We start from the raw sequence: 7,866 nt of genomic DNA on the forward strand, positions 1-7,866 counted from the left end.
AGAGCTGCCTGTGACAGCTCAGCCTGAGCCACTGCCATGGGGAGAACAGACTAGAAGAGAATGAACCAGGATGGAAGAGACCTTTGAGGTCACTGAGTCCAACCTCTCCCCCAGCACCATCTGATCAACTCAGCCATGGCACCAAGGGCCTCATCCAGGCTCTTCCTAAACACCTCCAGGGGTGGGGACTCCACCACCTCCCTGGGCAGCACATCCCATGGCCAATCTCTCTTGCTGGGAAGAATTTCTTCCTCACCTCCAGCCTGAACCTCCCCTGGCACAGCTGCTCTGGAGAGGCAAAGGATCCTTCCCAGGGCTGCCAGCCAGGACACTCCGGTGGCCTTAAGGTGCTTGTGCCCCATCCCATGTCCCCTGTGCCTCAGATGCTTCATTTCCCTCTCTTGAAGGCTTCAGTGTGGACCTGGAGCATGTGGAGCAGCTGCCCTGCTCCCAGAGCAGGAGCTTCACCGTGTGCCTGGAGCCCCAGAGTGCCAGGCTGCCGCTGGGCCAGGCGGCCCTGCTGCTGCCCATCCAGGTGCCCTGTGCCTCCTCCCCTCCCTCTGCCCTCACCCCCTGCGGGGGCAGGCTGGGGCCAGCAGCAGCTCTCAGCTGGCTCTCACCTGGCTGCTCTGTGCCTCACTAGGTGACAGGAGGCCCCACAGTTCATGTCCTGCTGCGTGCCAAGGTGGCTGTGCCATCCCTCAGCCTCTCCAGGCTGGAGTTCTCTGCTGTGCAGTGCCAGGAGGAGACCCCCCAGCTCTACAATCATCTGCCAGTGGCCTCTCAGCAGTTCCTCAGCAGGGAGGAGCCTGCTCAGAAGGTAAAGCACAGACACTGTGGCACTTGGATCCTCTTGGCTGCCCTTCCTGCTTCTCTCTTGCCTTCTCTGCTCCTCTGGCTGCTTGAGCACTTGGGCTCCAGGAGGAGGCTTTGGAGGGTGCCCTGGTTGCAGGTGCTGGAGCCCAGCCTGCGTGCAGGAGGGGAGCCCATGGCCAGCACCCCAGGGAGGCTCTCAGCCAGAGCTGTGCTCAGCCAGAGCTGTGCTCAGCCAGAGCTGTGCTCAGCCAGCGCAGCGTCAGCCCTGCGGCGCCGCTCGGCTGCGGGGCCATGGCCAGCGGCCCCGGGAGAGCCTGCAGCTCCCTGCTGCAGCACACAGGCCTCCTGCCCTTCCACTTCCTCCTCTGCAGAGCAGAGCAGGGGGCAGCTGAGCCCCCAAGGAAAGGGTGAGCCCTGCAGCAGCCTTCCTGCTGGAGGGGGCCCCACAGCAGGGCTGGGGTGCGGCAGGCAGGCAGGGGACACGCAGCCAGGTGGGACACAGGCAGGGGACACAGACAGGCAGGGGACACACACAGGCAGGGGACACACAGACAGGCTGTGCTGCCCTGTGCCTCCTGGGCTCAGGTTTGGGCTCCCTGTGACTCCTTCTGGCTCTCCACACCTGGCTGGAGCACCTCTCCTGTGAGGACAGACTGAAGGAGCTGGGGCTGTTCAGGCTGCAGAAGAGAAGGCTCTGAGGTGACCTCATTGTGGCCTTCCAGGATCTGCAGGGGGCTACAGGAGGGCTGGGGAGGGACTGCTCAGGCTCTCAGGCAGTGATAGGACTAGGGGGAATGGAATGAAGCTGGAGGTGGGGAGATTGAGGCTGGAGGGGAGGAGGAAGTTCTTCCCCAGGAGAGTGGTGAAGCCCTGGGATGGGTTGTGCAGGGAGGTGGTTGAGGCCCCAGCCCTGGAGGTGTTTAAGGCCAGGCTGGCTGAGGCTGTGGCCAGGCTGATCTAGTGTGGGGTGTCCCTGCCCATGGCAGGGGGGTTGGCACTGGCTGATCCTTGTGGTCCCTTCCAGCCCTGACTGATACTACTCAGATACTATGCTACACCTCCCTGCAGGGGGCTTGGAGCCAGGTGGGGCTTGGTCATTTCTCCCAAGCAAGAGGAGAAGAGGAAAAGCCTCAGGTTGTGCCAGGGGAGGGTTAGGTTGGACGTGGGGGAAAATTTCTTCCCCTTGAAGGTTGTCAAGGCCTGGCCCAGGCTGCCCAGGCCAGGGTGGAGTCCCTGTCCCTGGAGGGCTTTCAAAGCTGCTGCTGAGGGCCATGGAAGAGTGGTGCCCTGGTAGTGCTGGGTTCAGGCTTGGACTGGATGACCTTTAAGGTCTCTTGCAGCCAAACAAGTCCATGTTCTGTGAGCCCTGGGCTCTTGTCTGCCTGTGCCACTGGCTTGTGAGCAGGGTGTAGAAAGAGGCCACAGGATCCTCCTGGGGCTCCTGATGCAGCTGGGGCTGGAGCCCACCTGTCCATCAGCTACAGCCACAGGTGCTGCAGGGGGCTGTGAAGAGCAGGAGGACTTTCCTCCACGGGGAGGAAGCTTTGGCTTTGCAGAAGGGCAGGAGGAGCTCAGCCTGAGGGATGTCCTCTGCTCTTCCCTCTGGTGCACACCAAAGGAAGTCCTCCCAGGCCCACCAGTGGCAGAGCTTGCTCAGAAGCTCTGCTGCAGCCAGGCTGAGCTCCAGGCAGGTGAATGGCTCCTGCTGCCCAGCACAGGCTCCTCCACACTGTGCCCAGGCTGGGGGCTTGTCCCCATGGCATGGGACACGCTCTGCATGGGGGGCCTGCACCTCTGCTTGGACCCCAGCTCCACCTGTACAGCTCAACTCCTTCCTCTAAGCCCCTCAGGATAGGCCTGCACCTCTTCTTAGCTTGTTTGTCCCAGCCTGGGTCGTGCCCTGAGCCAGGGAGTCATCCCTGCCTGCCCTAGGCCCAGCTGCAGGCCAAGGCCCAGGCTCCTCCTTGCTGGGATGCTCAGGGGGAGGCTGTTGGCCATCAGCCTCTGCAGCCCAGCAGGGTGGGGGCTGCCCCAGCCCAGATGTCTCTCTGGGAAGTCCTTTCTCCTGAGACAGGAAGGAAAAGGAGTTTCCAGAGCTGGTCATCCTTGGGGCTCTCCAGCCACAGCCTCCAGGAGGGGAACTGGGGGCTGCTGGCTTTCCAGGGGCCAGGAAAAGCAAGGTCAGGCCCTGGGAGCCAGGGGCAGTCCCCAGCTGTGTGCTTGCAGTGCTGCTGCTGATGGCTTTGGCCAGCAGGTGACACACAGCCTCCAGCAGAAGGCTCTCCTGCTGCCACCTCCATGGGATGAGCCCTGGGGATGTCCTTCCCAGCCCCTCTGGGTGGCTGCTGCTGGAGGCTCCCTGCTCAGCCTGCTGCTCAGGGCCCTGCTCAGTGACTCTTCCCTCTTCTCCTTGCAGCTGCTGGAGCCAGGGCCAGAGGCAGCTCACAGTGTCCTGGAGAGAAGTTGTCATCAGCTCTGAGTTCCTCCTGCTCTCAAACATTCCCTGGAATTGAAAACCTCCTCTCCCATCCCCCCCCTCCCCTCCCATTTGCTGCTCTTCTCCCCCCTCCCCCTATTTGTGTTGTTCAGTGAAGGTTTGGTTCTTTGCCTCTCCCCTCCCCCATTTCCCCCTCCCATTCACCCCCCATTTCCCCCCCATCCCCCCCCTTTTTCTCCCCCCATTTCCCCCCCCATTTCTCCCCCCCATTTCTCCCCCCACTTCTCCCCCCATTTCCCCCCCATTTCCCCCCACATTTCCCCCCCATCCCCCCCCCTTTTTCTCCCCCCATTTCTCCCCCCCATTTCTCCCCCCCATTTCCCCCCACATTTCCCCCCCATCCCCCCCCCCCCGTTTTCTTCCCCCTTTTCCCCCCACTTTCCCCTCCCTCTTCCCCTCCCCTTTTCCCCCAGCTCATGTTGTTCAGTAAAGGTTTGGTTCTTTGGCTCTGGCTGCTTCTTGCCTCCCTTTGGGGCACCCTGGCCCTGGGGCTCCTTCTGGGGGGCCTTCCTCCTGGGCTGGGCTCCAGTCTGCTTTCCCCTCCTGTGCCATCCCTGCAGGCCCCCTGGGCTTGTCTCCTGCCCCCTTTGCTCTGCCTGGAGGGGCTCTGACTTGCTGCCTGCTGTGCCAGACAGCTGCTGGAGGCTGCCTGCCCCCCAGCTTCTCAGCTCTGCCCTTTGGCCCTGGCTCTGACCCCATCTGTGTCCCCTGGCTCCTTGTGCCCCTTTGCCCCAGCTGCCTGTGGCACTCCAGTCCTGGGGAAGAGAGCTCTGAGCATCCCTCCCCAGGGGCTGCTGGGCACAGAGGGCTGAGCTGCTTGTGCCAGTGGGGAAGAGGGCAGGGGGGTGTGGGGGGGAGGGAGGGCTGGGAGTGAAGGCACTGCTGGGGGGAGCAGCCGTGGGCTGCTCATCCACCCCCAGCAGGTGCCACTGAGGCTGCCTGTCCCTGCCCTGCTGCCCTCTGGCTCCTGGCTGGGGGGCAGGGCAGGGCTGTGGGGCCCGAGCTCCACCAGGCCCCAGAGCAGGCAGGCTGTGCCCAGCCCCCAGCAGGGAGCCAGCAGCTGGCCACTGCTCCAGGCTCTCCTTGCTGCCTCACCTGCAGCCCCCTGCTCCTTTCCAATCCCTTCTCAGCAAGCTGGGAGGAACCCCCCCTGGGCTTCCCTCTGCAGGACTTTCCTGCTGCCTTCCACCTGGCTCCCTGCTCCCCCCACCCCCAGGCACCTGAGCAGCTGAGTCCTGTCCCACTGGGAAGAGCTTCCCCCGGGCTCAGGCAGCTGCCACCACGCAGCTCCCTGCCTGCAGGAGGCCACCAGAGGGACAAAGAGCTTGGCTGGAGCCAGCAGTGGGCACTGGCAGCCCAGAGCCAGCCCTGTGCTGGGCTGCAGCCAGAGCAGCAGCACGGGGAGGGGATCCTGCTGGGATGGATGGAGCACTAATTCCTCTGCAGCAGAGCATTGGGCTAAGCTCTGACATGGGAGCTGGCAGCAGGGAATTGCAGGAGCCAGAGAGATGGAACTTGGGCTTCAGCTGGAGCAGCTGTGTCAGGAAATGTTGCCATGGAGAAGAGTGAAAATGTGACCCTAAGGGCAACTGAGGAAGACAACTCAGTTCCTCTCTAAGCACCAGCAGACATTGCTAATGCCTTCTTCTCTATTCCCAGCTTTCCCAGGGAGGCTGTGGATGCCTCTTCCCTGGGGGTGTCCAAGGCCAGGTCGCATGAGGCCTCCAGCAGCTGAGGCTACTTGAGAGCTGTCCCTGCCCAGGCTGGCAAGCTTCATCTCTGAGGCCCCTTCCAACCTCAGCCATTCTGGGATGGTAAAACACAACTCACCCCACAAAGCAGTCTTGGTTTATCAATCACCTCAGACAGGGAAGAGCAAGGGGCATGGAAACTTGCAAGCTGCATGCCCCACAGTGACTCCAAGAGCCCCTGCTCAGGCAACATTGCCCCTGGCAGCTAAAGATCACTTTTGTTTCATCAGAAACCTGACTCTCTGAAACTCATCCAAGTAACTACAGACCCTGCAGGTCCTCCACACTCCCAGGGGGGGTCAGGGGGGCTGAGAGATGTCTGTGTGCCTGTTGGCCCCACACTCCCTGGCTCTCCAGGAGCTGCATGATGGGCTGCAGGGCATTGTCAGCAGCCTGTGCAACACTGCTGCAGGTGCTGGCAGGGACACTGCCAGTGCCCTTCACCTGGCCCAGGATGTCTCCCATCTGCTTCAGCACTCCTCAAGGCGTGGCTGGAAACCGGGGACCACACTGCTCAGTCAGCTCAGCATCTCCCACAGCCATGCCCAGGACCTGCTTGGCCAAGCAGAGCCCCCAGCCAGGCCCCAGCTGCACTTCCTTGACCCCCAAACCCACCTCCTCTCAGCCAGGTGTACCTGCTGGCAAAGATTTGGCTCAGCTCACCCAGGACATGGTTGAGTTTCACCTGCAGCTCCTGGAGGATCTCTCTGGCTTCTGGGTCTACTGCAAGAAGGGGGCCGCTTTAACGACCAATTTGATCAGCGGATTCCACTTTATTGAGCATCAGACACATCTTATATACAGTTTGCTATAATTATGCCCACTTGGCAACATACTATTGGTTGCTCTCTAAAAGGTTACATCATTGTTTTCACAACTCTGTGGAATTCTTCCATCCGGCCTAATTGCTCTCTTTCCCAGATCTCGCCTCCTCCTTATCTTGCTTGCCTCCCATCTCAGGGGCAGCTGGACTTCAGCATACCAAGCAATCAGCACTTTCTCACATCTCCTACTCCGCCAGTATATTATCAACAGAGAATTCTTCAAGGCCTGAATTGCACAGGTGTTCCTGGGACCCATGTCCCCTCTTGTCCGACAACAATTCCCCCGTTTTTCTTTTGTGCAAGTAAGGCCTTGGAAGTTATTCTTTGAACACTTTGCATAATACAATTATAAACAACTTTAACAATAATCAAAATGAGTACAATAATACCTAAGAACCTTAAAACTTACTACTATAATTAACAAACATATTTACATTAAGTCTGGGTATCCCTATCAGACATGTCTGAAAAAGTTCAATCAATTCATTATTACCTGTTATGTTGCATCTTTATTTTCTCTAGGATGGTCAAAAATCATAATTTGTTTAATGGTAGCAAGATTTCTTTAATCTGTAAAGGTAGATCTGGCCAGGCTCTAGCTTCACAGACAGAAAACTTGCAGGCAATCAGCAAGAGCAAAAGAGCTTCATTGCTTTGCCCAATATAAAAATTACCCATAATAATGTGTTTTTGGTCATCCTAGTAATACTGATCTCTTATTGGTACCATTTGTTGATGTTTTCAATCGAAAATGAAAATGCATGTTGTGTTGTTATGAATTTTGATTTTCCCTCTAGGTGTGTAAAATTATAGCAAACTGGTGAGATAACATATAAATCCCTTCTCCCTACATTCAGTGTGGTAAGGGTCAAAGCATCCACTTTCACGCATGCTCAATTGTGCAGGCTTCTTATCTGAAGAAAACAAATTCCCAGTTCTGAATGTTTATCTTTAAGACAGCTCCTTCTCAGCCGTGATGTCTCCAATTAACCAGACAGTGTCCTTGCAAGTCTGCAAGAGAGGTTTCTTTCCCTTTACCCTCTAAACAGGCCTCACAAGATCCTGACCCTTAATCCCAGTGCACTCTAAGTCTTACAATTTTAACACGAATCACCAATATATTCATCACAATTCCCCCTTTTTTTTTTTTTTTTTTTTTTTTTTTTTTTAACCATTGATTTGTGTTAAAATTTCCAGATATTTCAGAACCTTCTTAATTGGATCATAATTAAGTTCATCTGTTCTGATCACATTCTGATCATAACCATTTGCTTGTAACTTATTGGCATAAACAATTTCATCTAAAGGTCTTAGTATTTTGTAACAACAATTGCAGAGTATTATGCATAGCAATATTACAATTATTCCAACAATATTACAAACAAATGTTTAAGCCAATTTAGATTTGGTAACCAGAAAGTTAATTTATCCCATATTTCTTTAAATCCACAAGAAGTATCATCTAAAGAAATCTGATGTAATATCTGATTGTGGTTTACAATCGCCTGTAAATCTGTTTCCACTCGTTTATCTAGATTAACATAACTACAACAACTTACATTTATGACTACACATACACCCCCTTCCTTAACATATAAAAAATCCAAAGCTAATCTATTCTGAGTAGATATTTTCGAGAGACTATTGATTTCAATTTGCTGCACTTTTATTACATCTATGCTTGCATTCATCATGATTTCAACTGTAGCAGAAAAATTTACCATTGCTTTTTCAAGTTCAAGTCTTTTCTCTCCGGTCTGATCAAGATTCCACACATGGGAACATGGTTTTTGATTTCGATTGGACTACTTATGTACAAATAGGGTTAGGATCAAAATTAGGCTCCACCAAGTATATGTAAACTCTGCCTCCTCGGCCTGCTGGGGTGCAACCAGCAGCCGGGTGTATTTTCTTCTCGGCAGCAGTTACATTCTTCAGGAGCCCTACAGATTTTTTAACTCCTTAACCCACTTCAAAA

General features: G+C 55.5%; 1 long non-coding RNA gene across 1 annotated transcript; it reads left to right on the top strand.

The window, feature by feature from the left end:
- The first annotated feature begins 411 nt into the window (after nt 1–411).
- On the top strand, nt 412–3,557 carry LOC137459873 (uncharacterized). Its single transcript, XR_010992541.1, has 3 exons — nt 412–535; nt 644–820; nt 3,233–3,557. It is a non-coding gene; the product is annotated as an uncharacterized lncRNA (long non-coding RNA).
- Nucleotides 3,558–7,866: the final 4,309 nt, after the last annotated feature.

The sequence above is a fragment of the Melanerpes formicivorus genome, unplaced genomic scaffold, assembly GCF_026170545.1.
Source record: "Melanerpes formicivorus ecotype bairdi unplaced genomic scaffold, bMelFor1.0.p_v2 SCAF_435, whole genome shotgun sequence".
Lineage (NCBI taxonomy): Eukaryota > Metazoa > Chordata > Aves > Piciformes > Picidae > Melanerpes > Melanerpes formicivorus.